Source organism: Mytilus galloprovincialis, chromosome 14 (assembly GCF_965363235.1).
Source record: "Mytilus galloprovincialis chromosome 14, xbMytGall1.hap1.1, whole genome shotgun sequence".
Lineage (NCBI taxonomy): Eukaryota > Metazoa > Mollusca > Bivalvia > Mytilida > Mytilidae > Mytilus > Mytilus galloprovincialis.
Window position 1 is genome coordinate 11651425 of NC_134851.1, and position 22651 is coordinate 11674075.

Genomic DNA, 22651 nt, shown 5'->3' on the forward strand with positions numbered 1-22651 from the left:
TGGAGTTTTCGTTTAGAAATTTTCTAGGAGATCGGTATTTTATTTTTTACTGAAATCAAAAACGTGTGGTAATGTTTGTTTCTGAATTGCTATGGCTACTGTTATTTTCGGAAGCTTGAATACAGACTCATATCGTTTACTCAATTTCAAAGAAAGAAAGCAATAAATATTGTTGTCTGGAACTTAACATTATATATATATGTCAAAAACGAAATATTCTCATTACATTAACGTTATGTGGTGTATAGTGTATATATTTCATTATATATTATAGTTGAGTTATAGATAAATTAAACATATACATGACTGCTATTTAAAGCTAGGTAGAACTTGCTTGACACCCGACAAGCGAAAACGACCCTAATAGCAAAACTCATATCGTGGATTATTGGTTTATTTAAACAAACAATGTCAATGTCATCTTAATGACAACATTCGAATAAAAATTAGGTGAACATTTAAACATTTCATTACACACAAAAATATGCTCAACGTGCAAAAATCAGTATTAATATATAACGTTGATTTTTTTAAACACTTTGACGTTGTTTTATTTATTTTTTTAAATATGGATATTACACGTTAAATATTCCCCCGGTGCTTTGCAAAATGTAGCATAATATTTATTCCTTAAAATGAATGCACTTTTAAATGAAGATATTTTGTCTTCCACGTGAAAGTCGGGCTGTATGAATAACTTCAGGACGAACCAACAGTTCAAATTGATCAAAGTGACGACGAAGAATGTTTATCTCTATGTTAATTTCGTCGCATTTTCTTTTACAAGTAATATGCACAGTTAACATGTCAAAAGGCGAAATACTGATATTTTATCATAACTAGATTAGGTTTAAACAGACCAGGTAAGAACGGTTTCCGTGTCTCTATTTCCAAGTACTGTCGTTGTTTTCTTGTGTAATGTTGTCTACGTAACATCGCCATTTTATATGGCCAGTCGTACTCTGGAAGCCGAGTAATTTACCCCGGTATCACTAGCCTGTCAGCATTATAGTTGTTAGTTCAATTTCCGCACATGACAAGCGCGCTCGAATCAAAACTTTACTGACAAGGATTGTTATTTTTCCCATCCAAGGTTTGTGGTTTTGTGTTTCCATGCACTCCAGATTTCTCCACAAAAAAACAACTGTTCGCCACGAAATAGCACAATATTTTGTTTTATTCGTTTTTTTGTGTTTTTGTTTTTGTTTTGGAGAAGCAGTTAAAATTTCAGACATAAGTTTTAAATCATGCATAGCTCTGTTTCTAAGTTTGTTTCTTGTTAGTTTTTCTAACACTTCAACTTTTGTATTATGCTTTTTATTTTTAAATATTATGGTGTTGTGTATTACTGAAGTAATACTTATGTTCAAAATGCAAATCTGGTGTAGTGAAACTGATGTTTGTCAAAGTGATTATCTTATATTTACCTTGTTCTGTAAATTGAGATTCATACCAGTGGGGCAAATCAACAAATTTGCAATTTTTGTATATCCGTATTGCGTCGCAGCATGTAGTGCGGTCAAACCATCCTATATTAAGAAACTCAAGGCAGTTAAACAATTACAAGTACTGTAACAAACACGGTTAATTCAATAAATTGAAAAATACGTAAGATAGGAAACGCTTTAACTTCCTTTTCTGAATGAAATATACTTTATCATAAAATATATATAGACGTGCAAAAAGTATTCTGTCACAATGGCGGCGTGTTTGTGTTTCAAAACGAAAGTTGCAAAGTCCATACTTTCGCTGTAAATAAATAACCAATGAAATACAACAAAAATAAAAACTCACCTTTAATACTTTGTTAAGTGTCCTTTTAGCTTGATTACATTTGATATCCTTTTCGGAATACGTAAACACGTTCATCATGTCCATTCATAATTTTGCTCTCATCAGAGAAAATAACCTTTTCCCAGTGGATTTTTACCGTCCATCTCCTTGTTTCTCTGCACCATGGAAGTCTCTTTTCCGGACTGACTTCCCTGATCACGATTTTTTTCTTATTTACACACCTGTGATACCCATGTGTATGTAAATGGTTCACAATGGTACGTTTAGACACGGAAACACAATTTTACTTTACTGAACTTGTTTATTATGTCACACAAAGAACTCATCCAACTTGTATTTACAATGCGTTCTAGCTTGCGGTAGTCCCGTGGTTTTACAAACAATGGTCGGCCACTTCTTGGTTTATTCTCCTCAGAACCTGTGTCTAAATATTTCGGTACATTGTCATTAACTGTTGACTTGGGAATTTTAAGTATGTCAGAGATTTTTCGACGAGAAAACCCATTCTGGAACATTTCAACAATCATGTTTTTGACACCCGTTGACAGTTCCTGACCTGTTGTACCCATTTTTTTTTTTATTTTACTTGTTTTAATAAAACTATAATGGCAGACGACAAAAAAAGTCATTTGACGGTAGCCCATGTGATGCACAACGCTAAAAGATTAGTACAGTAATACTCAGTGACGTGAATGACGTGGGACTAGGACATTTAAAAGTCAGTCACCTGTAAGAACACCAACACGACGCCATTGTGACCTCATACTTTTTGCACATCTCGGCATATTTTCATTGTTACAAAAAAGCAAAATAGATATATTGAAAGTTGTCGTGGAAGACTCATTTGATAGAAGCTTAACTTATTTGATGAAATTTATTGATAAGTTTACCTTGTCCTGCAGATTGAGATCAATACTACAATCTATTAGTGCCTTGACGATTTCTATCTTCCTGTTTAATGTAGCGTGGTGAAGTGCAGATTTTCCATCCTGAAGAGAAGATCACATAATAATATTAGCATGATATTGCACCTTAAAAAGGAAATTATGTCATCAAAGAAGGAAAACAACTCGCACAGTGTCTTAACATTCTGAATACGTTAAATGATAGTCCAAACTGTGTAGCGCATCTAGTCCAATTCTTTCTCAAATACACTTGGTCTCATTTTGCTAACGTTCAAAGATTTTTTTGATTTTTTTTGAATACACTAGACTTTTGTCATAAACGCAAAATATTTTAAGTACCATATCAAATTTCCAAAATTCAAGTCATGTGCAATAAAATTAATATTTCCGGTCAGACATTACATATGATAAAAACTTTACCTTGTCCTGCATATTATAATTAATACCACTATCAATTAGTATTTTGATGATTTCCGTTTTCTTGTTCAATGTAGCAGAGTGAAGTGCAGATTCTCGATCCTGAATTGAAGAGCACATAAATATGTTAAAATAGCATTGAATGATAAAAAACAAACTTACCCAATGTCACAATACGGCATTATTACTCTCTTTCAATACATGGATGTACTTTGACATGTTTGATATACAATGGAATTCATTTTATAATATGCATCATATATTTAAATTGAGCAAAACTATTTTTTGGCTTTAAAATGTCATACGTAAACATTGAATACAGTACTTTTTGACACGAATTTGCATGATCGGTGAGTGATAGTTGGTTGATACATTGGTTAATATTTTTACTTAAAACCGTTCATAGAAAATAACATCACTTTGTTAAGGGTGGACTGTGGAAATAAATCTCGAAATGACATGTTCCATAAAAATATGAAGATGTGCCGAATCTGTTTGTCAATAAGTCAACTTTCCTCTCTGTGTTTAAAGGAATAAAGCTAAACTCATAACCACAGCTTTTTTGTTATAGAAAGTGTATCTTCGTATCGCACCGCATGATGGCATCTGAAAAAGACGCTCTCCAACATGTTGGCGTCGAGATGTTGTGAAATACTCATTAATGCGATCGTGTATAAGACTAAGACAAACGATCGTCGTTTATAAGTCCGTCCAAAATAAGTACTGCAAACAAAACGAGACACATAAAGCACTTAACAAAGAAAAAGACTAATGTATAACGAAGTCTTGACCGTAGAAATATGTATTATATAGGGAAAAAAGACAAAGTCTGCTCGTAATAGATTAAGATATGTGACGTACATGCAACATTATGTAATGTTTAATTTTGATACATTGTAGGACATTCCTCTTGTTCAAGTTCACATTTGAGTTTTCGTTTTATTTATATGTTTGTATGAATAAAGCATTACGTTATGGGGGAACATAGAATGTGTGATTAATGATATTAAATTGTGATGTATTATCCACTCACCCAGTTCTTCAAATTACAATCGATACCCCGTTCAATAAGCAACTTGACGAATTTCGGCTGCTCGTTCAATGCAGCACGATGAAGGGCGGAGGTGCCATTCTGGATATATAAAACATGACAATATGTACATAACCAGATTGATAAAGAAGGTAGTACATATAAAACAACGCCTATCAAACTCAGGGAATCAAGTCAACATTGAAGCCGATATAAAAAAAATGATAAATAAGGAAATTATTTTCAGCACAATCTCTTTTATTACGATATGATAAAAAAAAAACTTATTTTGTGCCGATATTATTGAATTAATCCTGTTTTCCTTCAAATCATAGCCAAATGGCTTTTTGCAATGCAGGCAATAGATACATGTATGAGATTTATATTAATTCGATATTACTCTCAGACATGCTCATGAATTGATAATTGATTAGCATGTGTTTCTAACATAATATTCTCTTCATCAACAGTATAAACCCAATTTGGATGGACTATAAAAATGCCCAAGCTTCTAATCAGGTAATCTATTGGTATTTATACAGATAACATTTTAGAATGCATTCAGTTATATTGCAACTACTTCTCAAATTAAAGCGATAGTAATTGAAAAAAAAACAAGATAGTAACGATAACTTGAGGGAAAATGGAACTTATGATTAAACACCAGCACAAAAGTAAGAATGCACAGGAAAACAAATTATGAACATTTTTTTTATATTTTTGTATATGCACCAACATGGCAAACAGTATGTGAATATCAAGTCCTCTCAACATTGGGTCAATTGCATTAAGGAAAAGAAATAGAGATAATGTAGTACAGAACTGTCCGTTATAAAGTTTGAAAGACATGATCATTTTAAAAATGGTTTTTTAGCCAGACTTAATAAGAAACAAGTCTTGCTCCAGAAATCATGTTATCCACATCAATATCTTTTGGCAAACATGTTTAGGTAAGGCTTTGTATTATGTTTATATAAATGAAAGTCAGTTCTAAAAGTGAGAGTTTAGGAAATCGAAACTACAAGTTGATATTCTTTAACGACACAATAAGGAAAAGAAGTTAATTAAATTTAATTCTTCAATTTTCACATAACTCACTCTGCCTTGGTAGTTTATATTTGCCCCTTTTTTTAAACACAGTTGAAATATTTCCTTGTCTCCATAGACAACAGCATTTAGTAACTCCTGTAAAAAATAAAACAAATTATTCACAGTTGTTACAACGAAGATACAGATCACATAATTAGGAGGATATTTTTATGTAGTTGAACTTTAAAATAAGGAAATATTTATCAGAGAAGGTAATTTAAAGCAAAACGATGTATTTGAAATGTTGACACAGATCTGTTTCTATGATAGATACAAATTTATTAAGATGTGTGGTTTAGGAATTTATGCATCTTGCATATGTTAAACTTTTAAATTATAGACAAAATTTCGTCTTTTGTGGTATGTCTAAAATACAACTTATAACGGGATTGTAATGGTGCTTTGTGAATCAATTTATCGTTTTTGAAGAGCTACACTGGCAGCGCGTCATCCCCACAATGGATTCATCTTGTACAATTGTAAAAATAAGCTGGAGTAATTGGGAGAAATGCTGACGAAAGAAGATCCTGGTTTTATTAAACCAACATACGGTGTTTTCTTTACGTTTGTTTCAAATTTTAATGAAAACAAGAAAAAAGCAAAAGTCTTGTCGTGAGTAAGTAAATTCAGAAAAGTAAAGCCATTAAAAATAGACAAAATCAAACACAATCAATCAATGGACCAAGTTAAAAACAACTTAAATATTCCTGACTTTGTACTTACCACATAACCCTAACAACCATTGCCACATGTGGAACAGGATCTGCATACCTATCCTACCGGAGCAACTGACATCATCCCAAGTTTTTGATGGGGCCTCGTGTTGCTAAGTCTTTAGTTTTCTATGTTGTGTCTTGTTCTATTATTTGTCTGTTTGTCTTTTTTATTTTTAGCTATGGTGTTGTAAGTTCATTTTCGATCAGTAGTTCGACTGTCCCTCTGGTATCTTTTGCCCCCCTTTTTACAGATTGTGGATATTTATACACTGTCTAGCTTCATGCCGCTTTATTTAAACAACTTGTGAGTACACACTAAGTGTATTGAAATCTCTTGCATAATGGTTGCTATAAGTTTAACGGCTTCAATATAAATACTGAAAAATGGATTATTACTAGTGTTCACTGTAAAGCATTTTTATGATTCTTTTGTTAACGATGCAATAACATTTTTCGCTTCAGTATCACAGAACATTAGTAATATGATCAATTTCAGAAAAGTTTAAAAACCATAAAAGTACAATTTGATCATATCAATATTTGAGAGATTATGGAGGAAAGGAGATCGGGCAGATCTTGTGTACTCTTAGTGTCATTTGCAGTACAGTATTTCGTAATAACTTACGTTGCTTAATTTGAAATCGAAGTGCATGTACAGTTGTTATACATTTGTACTCATAAACTGCGCATCATTACAGGATTCGGTAGAGATAACATTGTGTAACAGAACAAAATCAACCAATTCGTTGTGCACAGGAGGATGACAAAAAACAGTTTTGTATCAGTTTTATTTGTTGTCATTGTTTTTTTTAATCTGGAATCACCACTTGTATGGACGAGCAATAGTGGAAAACACAAGTTCAATGAATAAAGTCAAAAGTTAAAGATATAAGGCCTGAAAACGGTACTCCTGACAAGTTTTTCGCCAAAAAATATATAAACAAGGACCTTAACATAGCAATAAATTCCACACAAATCTATATGTATGTGGGTGTGGGTTAATCTACACAAAGATTTATCAAATAATGAATTGCCGAACAATGTAATTTTAACTTATTTCGCAAGGGATCACGATGAAGCTATATTGTCTAGCTTTACATTAAACTTAGTGTTATAAAAAATTCTTGAAATATTTATATGTTCCTAATACTTTATAGTGATAGAATAACCTTGTTATGCAATTTATAAATACATCCGCTATTGGTTTAAGACAATTTACATGTAAAATGTATTCTAAGTAACTATGTCTACATCGAATATTCCGTGAATGCGAAAATGCCTGTACCAAGTCAGGAATATGACAGTCCTTGTCCATTCGTTTTTGATGAATTTTGTTATTTGATTTTGCCATGTGATTATGGACTTTCCGAATTGATTTTCTTCTAAGTTCAGTATTTTTGTGATTTTACTTTTTGTGTAGTGTATTGGAAGAATAATAATTGCTAAGAAGAGTAAACTTCTACAATAGTTATCAAAGGTATCAGAAATATGATTTAATACGCCAGGCGCGCGTTACGTATACATAAGACTCATCAGTTACGCTCAGATCAAAAAAGTTGAAAAGTGCAATGAGGACCCAAAATTCCAAAAAGTTGTGTCAAATACGGCTAAGGTTATCTACTCCTGGGGGTAAGAAAATCCTTAGTTTTTCGAAAAATTCAAAGTTTTGTAAACAAGAAATTTTTAAAAATGACCGTATAATTGATATTCATGTCAACACCGATGTGCTGACTATTGGGCTGGTGATACCCTCGGGGACGAAACGTCCACCAGCAGTAGCATCGACTCAGTGGTGTAAATAGTTATCAAACGTACCCGGCTTATAATCTTATACGCCAAACGCGCGTTTTGTCTACATAAGACTCATCAGTAACGCTCAGATCAAAACAGTTAAAAAGCCAAACAAATACAAAGTTGAAGAGCATTGAGGACCCAAAATTCCAAAAAAGTTTTTAACTTTTTATTAAAGCATAAGTATTTGTTTTACCTCGTCAAGCTGTTTCTGTCTTTGTGGTGAGATCATTGTTAAACAATCTGCAAATAAAGATGATATCTTTTGACAAAAAAGCGTATATTGAAATTGACGTTTTTATTTCGCCAATACAATGCATAGGATCATTGTAAGACTATTAAGCAAGTAAAGAAACTGAGTTTTAATAAAGAAACAACATATTTCAATCAATCAGTAGTGAAAAATATACAACACACTGATACCTGTAGATATATTTCATAAAAAGAAGCAATTATTCTGGCACAGTATAAGGTATTTATAGATAACAATAAAGTGAGCACACATTTATACATTTCACAACATTTAATTAAAAAATAAATGATAACATTGTACATGTTGTACAAATGAATAAGATATTAAATAACAACTGATTCATTAAATTAGTTTATAACACAATTTATTAGTCAACAGTAAATCCAGTAGAATGAATAGAAGTACACAAACATTTTAGTATATGCAACCTTATGCGTCAAAATATAAATGAGAAGTCAACACTCAACAATAAAGCAAGTAAAGTATCAAAAACACCGAAGTCATATAATGTATGATGGTATGGTATTAAACCCACTCCAGGAGTGACTGTACTTGATTTTCATGATGGCGACGTTATCTTTAATCAGTTTAATTGAGTTCATGAGCTGGCATTTCAGTAACTGGTAGTAGTTCTTTGTCATTTTCCGAATATTCTTTTGTTACCTATTTTGTCTCGGAATCGGATTCATTTGAACTGAGTTCTAGTGTGCATATTACTGTGGTTTTTTTCTTCTTTATTGGCTTGATGTATAGGGGAGGGTTGATATCTCAGAACCGTTTAATTCCGCTGCATTTTTGCGCCTGTTCCCCTGTCTCACTGTTCTTTTCTAAATTTGTGTGTTTTTTTTAATTTTAGTTCATTTATATATTTTGGAGTTTGTCGCTGAGCTAGAACACATTTAGTTCAGAGGCAAGCTAAAGCCTACATCCAGGTGCTGGACTTTTTCTCGATGTGTTGAAGACCCGTTGGTGGCCTTCGGCTGAGTACTGTCTTTCGGTAGGAAAGTTGTCAGATTCCCTATTTCCGTTCAATTATATTTGGCAATTATAAACAGATCGCGATGATATTTAATTCCCATGTCAATAGTATACATGGATTGATTACGCTTTATTTGAACTTTCAATTGTGTTTTGTTGCTGCCAAATCGTGCGTTCGGCGAACTTATTATTAACCTTTCTTGTATCGCAGGACATAAACCTATAAAATTAAGGACCGCCTCGTCAAGAAAAGCTTACCTCAGACGGAAATCATACTTAGAGTAATGAAATATCTGGTATGTGCCCCTCCTTTTTTCCAGTTATGACAACAGTTCATAGAAATCCATTGTTTACATTGTAACAACTGAGGTCATTCCTATAAAGTATTTTCATATTAATATAACTAGTTTACATGCGATGCTATTAATATCCCTTTTTAAAAAACCAATGTACCAAGTTACACATTTAATACGCCAGACGTGTGCCACGTCTACACAAGACTAACCAGTGACGCTAAGTTTGGAAGCCAAAACAAGTACAAAGTTGAAAAGCACTGAGGACCAACAGTCTCAAAACAAAATGTAACTAATACGCCTGGGACAAGAACATCATTAATACAATGTTATATTTAGAATATGGAATAATTCATACTTTTGTGAACAGTAAATTTTATAAAATGAATATATAAAAGATCTACATGATTAAACTGAAGTGGTAACTAGCTATAAAATAAAAACGGAAACATAACAACAATACACAGCCGTATTGGCTAAAACCCAAAGTAAGGCTAAAAATGACGTCACATTTGAATTTGTAAAATGTAACCAATACGCCTGTTACTATTTATAATTTAGAATAATTCATACTTTTATGAACAATTTTTTTTATAAAATGACTATATAATAGATATACATGATGAAACTGAAATGGTGACTAGCTATATATTAAAAAAATGAACACATTTACAAAAATACACAGCCGTGCAAGCTAAACCCGAGTGTAAGGCTCAAATTAATGTCACATTTGAATTTTTAAAACAAGTTTCCAAGAATTTGTATAGAATGCAAGGTTAGATTTGTATGACTATCTAACATTTATTATAACATGTAACAGTGAAAATTGCAATACTAATTATTATAAATAACATTTAATTCTTGATAATTCCTTCTGATAAACTTGCAAATTCGGCGCTTTCCTCCATGACTGTTATGTGTGACGTCATGACGTCATCAAACTGAATTTAGCAACGGATTTGTTATATTGTCAACCAATATACATATAAATAGAAACATAGCGTCAATATAGAAAAAAATAGAAACAAGGCTTCAGATACGTAAAAAAATGAAACACGCTATTGTCATATCCAATTAAAAGAGTAGAAGGCTACACCATATGTAATATATTCAAATATGTCTTAACGGTACTTCAAAATCCAGCTAACCTTGGATTAAGTAAAACAGCACTTTTGTGGTAAAAGAATTACAATTAAAACTGAAAATCCATTGTTCAGAGAACAATTGAAGGTCTTTCCACATCAAAGAAATTTTGAAAAGCTAGTTTCTTTCGACTAATACGATAAATAAATGGTTATTATATGCTTTAAAGTAAACTTAAGGAATAATGTGCTACTTCCGGTTAAGGAAATGTTACTTCCGGTCTCAAAAGATAGTTTATTTCACTCTGATTCAAAAAATATATAGTTTCTATATACTTTAATGTATACAACGGGAGATAATTGACCATTTCTGGTTTATCGAAAGTTATTTCTAGTCTTGAGTGATAAGTTCATGTATCTATATTACAAACTATATGGATTCCGCGTACTTTTACGTGAAAAAGTGCAAAAATATGTACTTTCGGTTGTCATTTTTCAAGGTTATATGTCACCTCACCTTTTGTTAAAATTCATATGGCTTTATAATGAACCAAGTTGAAGTGTATTTAAATAACCTTATAATCAGACATTTCAGGGGCATTAACTCCTCTAAGATATCATCAGATGGTATCAGACCAAATGTAGCATATCTTTATTACCATATAGCAATCATTTTTCACTTGTTCTTTTATACATATCTTTTAAAGTGTTGAAGAGAATGCAAAAACATAGAAAAGTAAAAATTTAGAACTTGAGCTTGACTTTTGACCATGACCTCATTTTCTAAATTAGGACCTAGGGATCTCAAATAAAAACATTCTACGGTTATACGGTTAACGGTTTATTAGTTAATAACACATACCGACAGATTTATTTCGTAAAGGTAGATAACTCCTATATAATTTCATCGAATCGCTTCGATCCAAATTAGCCAAAAATTCCTGAGGATGTAACGAGCAATTTGTTTAAAGAATTTTGTCGCTATCTTTTTTTGTTTCAAAGGAGATGCACACAGTTGATAAACAGTGAATAGGGAGATAACTGTTATAAAGAAAATGGTTCGGCTAAGCAGGGTGAAATTTAAAAGCGCTTAAACTATAAGATACAATATGTGAAAGATCTAAACGACACATTGCGAAACAAACATTTATCGCAAGAACAAAATTTGGCGGAAAAAAATAATAATCAGAACAAATACAATAGGTCTTTCCACAGAAAAGTGGAAAAACCTAATAATGATATTCTTTGTAGACGCAAAACTCTCTATTTACTTTTTTCTACTAAATACCAACTACAGGATACGTTTGCATTGTTTATTGCTTGATTTATTTGTTGTGTTTAACTGTATTTGATTGTGGAGGAAATTGTAGTGCCCGAAAAAAAAAACTACAGACTTTCTGGAGGAAAACTGTCAATCTTATTCAATCAAGATTAAAATTAAACGCACCTGGCACTACAATTCTTGATCGAGTCGAACACACAACCTAAGTGTTGAAACGCTATTTATATAGTAGTTGAACTATTAAGACCACTCGGCCATTGAGACCCCATTACTAACGTAGGTCTACATCTTGTTTATAGATACTTTATTTTCTATTTGTCTCTGCTTTTAACCAAATTGTTACGCTACGTATACATGTTACCGGACATTATACTGGATAATACTTAATAAAAAATGTTATTAGAGTATAAACAATTTAAAATATATTTCTTAATATTGTATCAACTAATTCTCATTTGAAAGTAGAAAGTGTATTTTTGGAGATTCTACGGATACATGTTATTCCAACCCGTTCAAAATAAGAAGAACTGTCAAACTAGATTCAACGTTAACGTTCGTGGGATAGTACTTAAACATTTTAATTAGAAAAGATTTTTCAATTGAACTTGCTGTAATAATATTGTCTTTATCTTCAAATTCTTGTTAGTTATTATTGACAGTAGTTGATAACCGTCAGAAGCCTGTAATTCAGGAGTTGTCGTTTGTTTATGTGTTACTTTTTTTTTCGTTCATTTTTTTTTTACAAATAAGACCGTTAGTTTTCTCGTTTGAATTGTTGTACATTGTCACATCGGGGTCTTTTATAGCTGACTTTGCGGTACGGGCTTTGTTCATTGTCGAAGGCAGTACGGTGACCTATAGTTGTTAGTGTCTGTGTCACTTTGGTCTCTTGTGGACAGTTGTCTCATTGGTAATCATACCACATCTTCTTTTTTATAATTAGTATTTTTTGGCAAAAGAAAACAATGAACAAATAGTTTGGAGCAAATGTCTATAACATTCAAATTCTTGTTAGTTATTATTGACAGTAGTTGATAACCGTCTTAGTAAGTTTTGGCAAAAGAAAACAGTGAACAAATAGTTGTTTGGTGCAAATGTCTTATAACAAACAAAACAACGATTGAAATTAGTGCAAACTTTGATACAATTGTCATTTTTTTTTTCACCAAACAAAAAACAATACCACAGAGTATATTCCATTCTTTCTAAGTTCCCTCTACATCTCTTCCTGTTCTGACAAAAACGATATTTTCCATTTCGATTTCGATTATATAAACTCGTAATATTTCCCGGTATTGCCAATGAGACAACTCTTCACAAGGGACCAAAATGACACAGAAATTTGCAACTATAGGTCACCGTACAGCCTTCAACAAAGAACAACAATGCCCGGAAATGACAATGTGAAACAAATCAAACGAGAAAACTAAAATCATGAAAACACAAATTTTATCATTTTTTTTTATTTAATTCTTCTGTGCACTTTATTGTCGGACCTCGTGTTATAATGAATGATACGTTTTATTGTGTAATGCAATTGCTTAAGGAATAACACTTGATGTGCAGTTAGCTAATCAGAATAAAGTATTATAAAGAAACATACATCTAATGTTATCTCGTTTTATTCCTTAATCAATTGCATTACACAATGCAACGTACCATTCATGATGACACGAGGTCCCACAATAAAATGCACAGGTAAATTAAATAAAATCTTGATAAAGGCGTGTTTTTATAGTCCTATTCAAAAAATGTAATTATAAGTATTGAATGCTTTTTTTTTTGGTAATTTTATAGGGTTGTAAAAGCGTTTACCATACGCACATTTTTAGTATGAAGCGCGGAAGCGCTTCATACAAAATGTACTTCGGTCAACGCTTTTACACCCCAATAAATTTAGAAAAAAGAGCATTCAATTCTTAAATAATGACTTGATAACAATCGTGTTTTTATTATCCAAGCTAAAAATGTAGTTATGAGTATTGAATGCTTCTTTTTGTAACTTCATAGGGATGTAAAAGCGTTGACCGTGTGCTTCATACAAAATATACTTCGGTCAACGCTTTTACACCCCAATGAAGTTACAAAAAAAGCATTCAATTCTTCATTGAAAATTAAAATGACTTGAACCTAGTAGTGGTTTGACGTGAAACGCGACTTACTGGAGTTAGAGAAGTCAACTCATCGGGAGCACCAAATTGCAATCCTTTTTCTTAGAAATCAAAAATTTTGATCTTGAGGTCAATGGTCAAGCTTACCCGAAGGTCAGGGTGATATATACATTACATTGCCTTAAGGTGATACACGTTCATATCATGCATATAATATTCAAATATATTTGGTTAGTTTGCTACTGGTGAGACATAGATCCGCAAATCCGCAAATTTACCGGAGCAGAGCAACCATGAATTTAACGTATTTGTAGGGCGAACATTCCTTGAAACATACAGTAATAAACCCTTTAAAAAGCTTTGAAAATTTTTAACGACGTTTCATACATATGTCTACCATATTGATAGGATTTTGCACACCAAACAGAACAAGAATGTACAACGAACGGAACTAATGAAAGAAAACAAAGTACAAAAGAATAAATCGTACATCGCCAAAATTATGAGGTCAATTTTACAAGTAAATCTTTGCAAATAAAATTAAAACAACGGGTTTCGCATTCGCATTATGCATTGTAAACAACAACAAATCACAAAATACACGGTCGTATTAAGTGTAAGATCCAACCAACTATTTACTATTTGTATTTAATCTAGTTTAAAAGTTACACAGTGTCTTTGTTTCTCTTTAAAAGTAATTCACAAACCCGTCTATTAAAAATGTACATATAATATAAAAAAAAAAATAGACTTACAAGGCTGTCAGGAACTGAACACTTTGTTTTCATAAGCATTGAATATTCAACTGAACAGTATGTCAAATAGTCTTGAGTGAAAATATTAGGACGGCCTATCTACCAATATTGCTTAGCGATGCAGCAATTAACGTCCGGAATCAATTGTTTGGCGCTTATACTCTGTGGTTATAGGAAAGGATACATTTAATCCTACATGTAGATCTGGGTATGAACAAATTATCAGAGAAAATAGGATTGCCAATTTGTACCGAATTTATGAATCGCTCTTCAGTGAAAATGAAAGTCTAGTATCATTATTCGGCAGTAAACATGAACCGTATGACACAAACAACATAGCGGAATTTGATTCAATATCAACAAGCTGTACAACACCTATTTTACGTTATACAACATTATTAATCATAGACATATTAAAAGGTACATTTTTATGCATGTGAAACTTAACTGCTACTTTTAAATCTCTTACACGCTGTGTTAGTAACTATTTTTAATATTGATCTATTCGTGTGTCAATTTAAACCTGGATGGTTGTAGGCGCGATTAGAACCCGTCCGCATCAAATACCTTTATTATGAATATATAAAAACAGTATATATTGTACATTTGTTTCTTACTTTATACAAAAATCATGATTTTTTCGTCTGTTTATTTATGATTCTCAGTGACATAAGAAATTCATCACGGATACAGTGAAAATGACATTTCAGGATTCGCACATTACATACACTGTAAATTATATATATTGACTGATTGTTTTTCATGTTTTGTGGTTGATTTAAATAGTGCGAAGCATATAAACAGGTAATTTTAGGAGTACAACAACACTCTCAAACCTATGCCAATACATGAAATGAAAGTAATCATAAAACCAGCTGATGTTTTATGTATAAGAAACGGATTATTATTAAATAATTGTTAGTTAAGTATACCGGTTTGAGTTACAATCTCCTTTTCCTTTATCAGCGAGTCAGTCTTCTATAGCTTTCGGAATATGGGGAGTAAAAAACCTGCGTCTTCCATACTTCCTGTATATTAACTTCAAATCTGTTAAATACACAGTTATCAATTGTTTTTATTATCTGTTTAATAGGTTAATTCGCAAACAATCATACAAGTAGATATAATATATGTAGTATACAAACATTCTTATTGTTAATCTATCCGTACAATTTCTATCAATTGTATGGGTATTTAAATGGATAACCTACTAAAGAATATAGTACGGGTGACAATTAAGGTTAATTTGAAAATGTAATGGACTAAACGTTTGTCTTATTTTGAAGATAAATTTAGTTCTTTTTGGTTAAGGACGGTCTTAGTTTGACAAAGTTGTGCATATTTTTTTTAAATTGTCAGAATATCCCTGCATCGAACATATAAGAAAATGAAAACAAATACATTTCTCTTCGGAAATTATTGGTCCTGAGGTCTGATATTGATCGAGTGATGATACAGCATGTGATACAGATTTTGCCATGTGTTAATCTATTTAGCATATGCTAGTATACAAAATCAGATGCGTGCTATGTAAGGGGACAATAATTTGATGCAGAGGTGGGGGTCTAGCAGATGTAAAAAAAAGATATTCTGGTCCACATTTAAATAGATGAAAATGAATAATCTTTACTTATCACACATACACAAAATAAGTATTCAGATAAAATATATTAGTGTAGTCATTTTTAAAGGTATAAATATTAGCAGAAAATCCGAACTGAAGTAGTATCGGTTGTTGTTTTGATGGGTATGCAGTATGGGTATTTTTTTTTCCGAATTGATATATAAACTATGTTAATTCGAGACTTGGTGGTCCTATTGAAATGTACGTGATCCTAACCAAAAGATGAATCACTTTACGAAGTGAAAGACTGATGCTGAGAGATGTCGCAGAGGGGCAGTTTGAAGTCAATTTGGGCATGTTCAGAAAATAATTATCCTGACCTCCTATTTGTTTGACGCAAATATCCTGGCCTCATCAAATTTGTTAGATCTCACTCCAGGCCGCTTTAAAACAAGATGGTCGTCCACTTACGGATTTCTGCTTAGCTCTCTTGCTTGATCTTATTAAATGTCCTAGTATTTGCATTTCGTATCATGCCAGGCAATACGGCAACTGGACGTCATATGTTCGAAATACATTCGATATATGACGTAACGCATTTATGACGTTACATAGGAGAACTAAGGAAGCATTGGAAAATGTTATAGAATATATATAATCTTTCGTCTTTTATTTGATAAAAATGTGTAAATGAATAAGTAATTGCATAAAGTTTAAGCGGGTAACAACTGAGGAGTTCCGGAAATATTCACATTTATATTATTCCATGTAAAAAACCGAAACTTGGTATTGGTCATTTAAACCCCATAAGAATGTAAGATCTATATAAATATATATGCATAAGTTTTATATTGAGGTTCTGACTCAACTTTTAGAAAAATGATATCTGTAACAAGTATAAAATTGCATTCACCTCTTTACCAGAAGAACCTAATATGATGAAAGTTACAACTATATATTGGCTTCCGACGCTGCACAAAACACTTTATAAATGGACATGTATTTTGTTTTTAAGCCAATGATCAATAACTTAACTGTGTTCTTAGCACTATAAAACCAGGTTGAATCCACCATTTTGTACATTAGAAAATGCCTGTACCAAGTCAGGAATATGACAGTTGTTGTCCATTCGTTTGATGTGCTTTATCATTTAATTTGTCATTTGATTAGGGACTCTCCGTTTTGAATTTTCCTCGTACATGTAGTTCAGTATTTTTGTAATTTTACTTGTACTTACTTGTATAGTTGGTACACTCATAAACCTGTTAGTAAATTGGTTCAACTTAAGCCTTAAAAAATATTGGAATAATTACTTTTGGCGTGTCAGATAGTTATCAAAGGTACCAGGATTATAATTTAATACGCTAGACGCGCGTTTCGTCTACATAAGACTCGTCAGTGACGCTCAGATCAAAATAGTTGTAAAGTCAAAAACTCGTTCGGGGTAATATAAACATTTGATGCCCATATTGCTGTTTTTATACCCCACCTACGATAGAAGAGGGGCATTATGTTTTCTGGTCTGTACGTCCGTTCGTCTGTCGTACCGTCTGTTCGTCCGTCGGTCTGTGTGTCCGTTCGCCAGAATTCTGGTTAAAGTTTTTGGTCAAGGTAGTTTTTGATAAAGTTGAAGTCCAATCAACTTTAAACTTAGAACACATGTTTCCCATGATATGATCTTTCTAATTTTAATGCCGAATTAAAGTTTTGACCCCAATTTCACGGTCCACTGAACATGGAAAATGATCGTGCGAGTGGGGCATCCGTATACTATGGACACATTCTTGTTGAATTTTTTCAAAGTTTTTGATTTATTTGCCATATATACCACTTTGCCTTATAATCGCATTTTAAAGAAATTAAAAAAAAATCACATACATAATTAAATGGACATTTAGGCAGCAACCATTTGATTTTCTAGCATTACATATAGTGGCAGCTGAGGCTGTAACAAACAATTTTTTTTTTCAGAATTCAAAACAAATTATTTTTTTCTCCAAAAACTGGAAACAAACTTTTTTTTCCAAAAAAAAACCATAGTCACTGACCGTATATCACCTTGTTTATGACGTTGACAATGCTTTTCCGTACAGTTTTATTTATGACGTCAATAAAACATACAGGTTCGCGGCAATTTTACATTGTCCGCTCACAATTAAAGAATGACGGTTTTTACCCTAAATAATTCATTTTGAACAGTTATAAGAGTTGCAGTAAAAGTTTTAAATATTGAATTTTCTACTGTTTTTTTTTTTGTATTTCAAATAGTTTTAGTTGCGTCGAATTCTTTTAGTGCCAAGTCTGTTCTATGGTAGTTGCTGCTCGGCATTTCTACCTGTTTCGAGCCGAGTACAAATAACAGATTGATTTTTCGAGACAATGTATGGTTATTCTATATATATGGTACTCAAAGTTTCATACATACGAGACCGGAAAAAGGAAGTACATTGTAGATTTCTGCGCAGATGCGGGAATCCAAAACATGTCATAAAAAAAATTGAAAGATTTTGAGTTCATTAGTACAATGAAAATTTCGGGAAAATTTTCCCGATTTTTTTTTTTTTTTTTAATTTTCTACTGTTATTGGGGACTTCGTCGCCATATAAAAAAAAGCATTTTTTAAAGAAACAAATCCTTTCTGCTACCAACTCTGTCCTGTTACTGTTGTCCTGATACCCAAGATTTCTTCATGTTACCGATATATCTGACTACATTTTTGTATTGCAAATGCTAAAATCAATAATTGGCATTTGATAAACTACTGCAGGATACACTAGTAAACCACAAATAGTGTCTTAAACTTATTCCTTATTTCCATTAGAAACTTTTTAGAATTGATTTACTTTGTTAACAGCTAGGTAAAAAGATGGATATTTTTTGTACCATTTTAAAATTGCTATGTTACTATTTCATTAAACAGTTAAATTTTTGGCAATAAGAAAAAAAAACAAATTTCGGTAGACCTGGTATTTTAGTAGCACAAATCGAAGAACACACATTGAGGATCTAGGAACTGTTGTCTGTAATTCAAACAGTTGTTTTAAAACAACTAACTGTTTGTTTTAAAACAACTGTTTGAATTACAGACAACAGTTCCTAGATTTTTTTTCTTATTGCCAAAAATTTGTCTTTTTCAGATATTGTCTCATATATATTATTCATTTAATTGCTTTTTCTGTTAAAAGTTATAAAATTACAGATTATCGTTAGCCATCTTAACGAGATTGATTTTCTCGCATACGCAACTATTATCAGCACCGGCAGTGCGCATGCGCTAAATTTGATCGCAGTCGATATCGATAAATTTACAATAGAATATTAAAGGAAATATTGAATTTTGGTTAGCTGACAGTAAACAAAAATAAATATCTTTTTCATTGGCATCACATTAGAAAATACATTTTCTAAGCTTTCTAATGACATATTTTATAATTGAATCGGGATTGCAGAAGTTAAGGCCATTTTCATTTTTAAAAAAGTGGTTCATTCCCTATTACTTCATACAATTCAAAATCAAAAACGTGTGCAAAGGAGTTTTCATATATGAATACATCTTTTACTATTCTTAGAATAAATTCATTGGCATAAATATATATTCTTTGCTTTATAATCTTTCCAATGGTATATATTTGGTATTTTAGAAAATTTAATAAATCGGGGCCTTTTTTTTATCCAAACCTGGAGTTGTTGTCATTGTTTGAAGATTGTGAGAAAAATTCTAAGTCCATGAAAGTATTATATTGATTTAGTACTTCCATGGTCCTACCAAGTAAATCGCTCACAGGTCACAAAAAAAATCTACTTGTACATAAAATATGTATACATTTAATAAAATGTTTTACATGAATTTAAAAATTCAGTAAAGTAAAAGAAGTGTAACTTTTAATTAGAGCCCCGCCTTTAGGCGGGTCGCCCTATAGTGATCAGTCTGTCCGTCCGTCCGTCCGTCCGTCCGTCCGTAACACTTTAACTTTGTGTCCGCTCCATATCTAGAGAACCATTATGATTTCATACTTTATACTTTACATGTTTATTAACCACCACCAGAGGGTGTGTCATGATGTATGTACAACTTCCTAGGTCAAAGGTCAAGGTAAAAAAACTTTGGTTTCAGTTGACAACCCTGTGTCCTGTGGTGAAGATCTTGTCCGCTCTATATCTTGAGAACCGTTATGATTTCAAAGTTTATACTTGACATGTAATTGAATCAACACCAGAGGGTGTGTCATAATTTATGAACTACTGCCTAGGGCAAAGTTCAAGGTCAAAAACTTTGGTTTCAGTTGACAACCCCATGTCCTATGGTAAAGATTGTGTCCGCTCTATATCTTGAAAACCGTTATCATTTTAAAGTTTATACCTAAAATGTATATAAACCAATATCAGAGAGTATGTCATAATTTATGTACAACTTCCTAGGTCAAAGGTCAGGTCAAAAACTTTGGTTTCAGTTGACAACCCCATGTCCTATGGCAAAGATCGTGTCCGCTCTATATCTTGAGAAGCGTTATCATTTCAAAGTTTATACTTGACATGTATATAAACCAACACCAAAGGGTGTGTCATAATTTATGTGCAACTTCCTAGGTCAAAGGTCAAGGTCAAAAACTTTGGTTTCAGTTGACAACCCCATGTCCTATGGTAAAGATCGTGTCCGCTCTATATCTTGAGAACCGTTATCATTTCAAAGTTTATACTTGACATGTTTATAAACCAACACCAAAGGGTGTGTCATAATTTATTTACAACTTCCTAGGTCAAAGGTCAAGGTCAAAAACTTTAATTTTAGTTGACAAACCCATGTCCTATGGTAAAGATACAATTTTTTAATGCACATTATTCACAGCGGGGCCCACAGAGATGGCTCCCATCTCAATGATATCTAGTTCAAAATAATATTTTTGTCCAGCTGTCAGTTTTCTTTATTTTTGATAATATGAAATCTTTCACTACTACATTAACTCAGACTTTTGGATGATTTTCGTGAAGCGTATTCAAAAAATTTGAAATCCCAGATAAAATGAATTTGCTTTTTTGCAATTTTCTTACATATCTTTTAAAAAGTTTTGTTTTAATAATTAAGCGGCCGTAACTAAACAATTTTGATACTTAAACATGTTCATCTGATTTACATAGAAGTAATAGATACATATTTTATATATTATTCTCATGTTCTAAAAAGACCAATTAGTTTTGATGAAACAGGAAAAGTGTTATTATCTTAAATTTTCCAGATGCAGTAACACTTTCAGAAGATCTTTTGTAGTAGATGGATTTGGAATGAAATCTTATACGTCAAATTTTCTTTCATCAATTTGATACCTTTTCACTGCTTTTGATTGGCAATATGAATCGCTGTACTATCTTACATGTACATGTGATATATACTAGTCGATTGCTTGTTTGATGCACATTCTCCTTTTATCAACTTAACTTTTAGAAAAATAAATCGCATAGATCAAAACCAATATTATTTTTAATTTGTCTCCGTCCTTTCAGAAGTTTCTATCCTGAAATATATTTAAATTTTATACTTGAACATTTATGTAAAATTTGTAATAAAAAAAGAAACTTATTTTAATTATTGTTCTGTTAATGTAAAGTTTACGGAGAGCTGTCTCATTGGCACTCATACCAAATCTTGCATTTATCTTGGACATGTATTTGCAGAATTTTTTATTTTTCTATTCATCGACTGAATGAGATAATTGGTATCGTTAAAATTTAGAATTATACATGAAAACAGATGCCTGCGACCCCTGTTGTTTCGATTAGCATGTTTCTAAAGATATCCGCGTGAAGTTCACACATTTCATCATGTATTTGATCACCTGTTGTGAATTTCAGATAACACTGTCAAGTTCAGTCAAATCCGTGGTAAAAACTTTCCTTTACATATCAGTAATATTATTTTCCGGGCAGGGTATCCTCCCCCCTTTTATTTTATACTCGGAACATTATTGTATACACTTTTTCTGTGGGACTTTCTTTAAGGTTTTAGGCGGCATGCAATGAAATTGGGAAAATTAGCTGATTAGTTTGAGAATATCAGTACATAAATTCATTAGTATGTGCTTCGATTGGTTATATCTATAAAAAAAAAACAATCAATCTAAGACTATACAATAAATTGTTAGTGAGAGACCTATCCTTCCATCAACGAACATGAGAAGCGTGTATAAATATTGTTGAAACTGAGAAACATGTATTGATAGAGAGTCCATTGTATGATGACCTGCAAACTGACCTTTTTTAGAAAAACTTTGTCACTTCGGAACATCCAAACTTTAAAAAAACACATATAATTTTTAGAAATTGTCCATTGTTCTATAGGTAGCCAGCGAATGTGATAGAAGTGCCAAAACCTGCAAAATTATTTCACATAGAAGACGCTGTTTTTCACATTGTTATACTTTTTGTCTTAAAACTGAAGACATTTTTAACGAAATTTGAAAATTTAGTTGTACATTTATACTTATTTATTATTAATACGACATTTCTCTTTTTTTTTCACATAGCAAAATTAAAGCTATTTAAAGAACAATACGTTTATGTACTGTAGCGTGTTTTCCATTGTGATTTATAAACAAA

General features: G+C 32.0%; 1 long non-coding RNA gene across 1 annotated transcript; it reads right to left on the bottom strand.

Moving 5' to 3' along the window:
• Positions 1–4149: 4149 nt before the first annotated feature.
• LOC143059010 (uncharacterized) lies at positions 4150–9350 on the bottom strand. Its single transcript, XR_012973338.1, has 4 exons — positions 9232–9350; positions 7939–7985; positions 5245–5331; positions 4150–4248 (listed from the first exon to the last, which is right to left on the bottom strand). It is a non-coding gene; the product is annotated as an uncharacterized LOC143059010 (long non-coding RNA).
• Between the last annotated feature and the right edge of the window lie 13301 nt (positions 9351–22651).